Source organism: Camelus bactrianus, chromosome 16 (genome assembly GCF_048773025.1).
Source record: "Camelus bactrianus isolate YW-2024 breed Bactrian camel chromosome 16, ASM4877302v1, whole genome shotgun sequence".
In the NCBI taxonomy this organism is placed as follows: domain Eukaryota; kingdom Metazoa; phylum Chordata; class Mammalia; order Artiodactyla; family Camelidae; genus Camelus; species Camelus bactrianus.
Genome location: NC_133554.1, coordinates 59,351,375 through 59,352,786, shown reverse-complemented (window position 1 = coordinate 59,352,786; position 1,412 = coordinate 59,351,375).

Genomic DNA, 1,412 nt, shown 5'->3' with positions numbered 1-1,412 from the left:
CGGGGACTGGGCGGGGCCAGCGCACGCTTCCGGGCCCTCCCTGCCCGGCCACGCCCCCTGCCCGGCCACGCCCCCGGTGCCTTCGCAGGGCGGGGGAGCCGGAGTCCGACACCCGCCGGGCGCGGTCTCCCCAGCCGGGCATGTGGCCCTGGGTCCCGACCGGCCGTGCGGGACATGAGCGCGCCGAGTCCTGGGCTCCCTGTCCCTGCCGGCCCGTCCTGGCCCCGCTGTCCCCCTTCCTACCCGCTGTGGTCCAGAGGGGTGGAGTGAGGCCCCGCACCTCTGCGGAGTGGTTGGCTGCCAGCCCTGTGGGGTGGTGTGAAGGCCGGGAGGCGGCTGCGGGGAAAGGCGGGCCGGAAACTCCAGACCCGAGAGCAGACTCAGTAAAAGTCTGCGATGAGCATTCTGACTGTTTGTGCCCTCACTACCGGCAGCCAAACCCTGCAGTAGAACTTGGCCCCTGATTCCAGCCTCCCCAATCAGTGGGAGGACGGAGGAGGGGCGTGTGGGATCCCAACACCCCTCCGATGTGGGTGTTGCCAGGCCTTCGTGTAGCTGACACATCCGTCTCAGGAGCATCCTCATACTGACAGATGCCTGCAGGCATGTTGGAAAAAATGGGAAAGCCTCAGGGTAGCTACAGCTCCAGGGCCACCCCTCAGAATCTGCCTCACAGTCCAATGGGCCCATCCAGCACTCTGCAACCTCAGTGCCTCACCAAGCCACACACATGGCACCACCACCAATGGCCAGTCCCCTCCCCTGAGATGTTGTCTGGCTCAGAGAGGACCCCAGCTAACCTGCCCCGCCCCCTCCTACCTGCTCACGTGGGTCTTACCGTCCAGGTGTAGCTGAGCACACTGGCCTTGGAACAGACACCTTTGGGGCTTTTCTGACCACTGCCTGATCAGGCTCTCCCACCCACCCTGCAGCCCATCAGAGCCCCACGAGCAGTTCTGTGATAGCCACCCCTCCGCATCGCAAGTTGCCTCCAACCTGGCCTCTTCAGCACTTCAGGGTTTCCTCAGAGCCTCATCGGCACTGGGACGGGCCTTTTGTGCCTGCTCACTTGTTTAAGGGCTGTCTCCACGCAGGGCAGCCCTGTCTGCCTGCACTGTGCATGCAGTCTGAGCAGACCCCACACGGGGCATATGCTCTGCCAACATCTGTGGGAGGAATGACTAGTGATGGGGGCAGATGAACACGCGGTCCCCCAGTGTGTGCCTTCCCCTCTGGCTGCTGATTCTTGCCTGGAGGGGGCGGGGTGCCTCAGGCTTAGTGGGGTCTGTGTCTGGGCACTGGCAGTGGGAGGTGGGGAGGCAGAGCAGAGCCACCTCCCTTAGTGGCCTGGCTAGACTGGACCTAGGGAAGACCAAGCAGGACAGACCAGACCCCGTGAGGTGCCCGTGAAG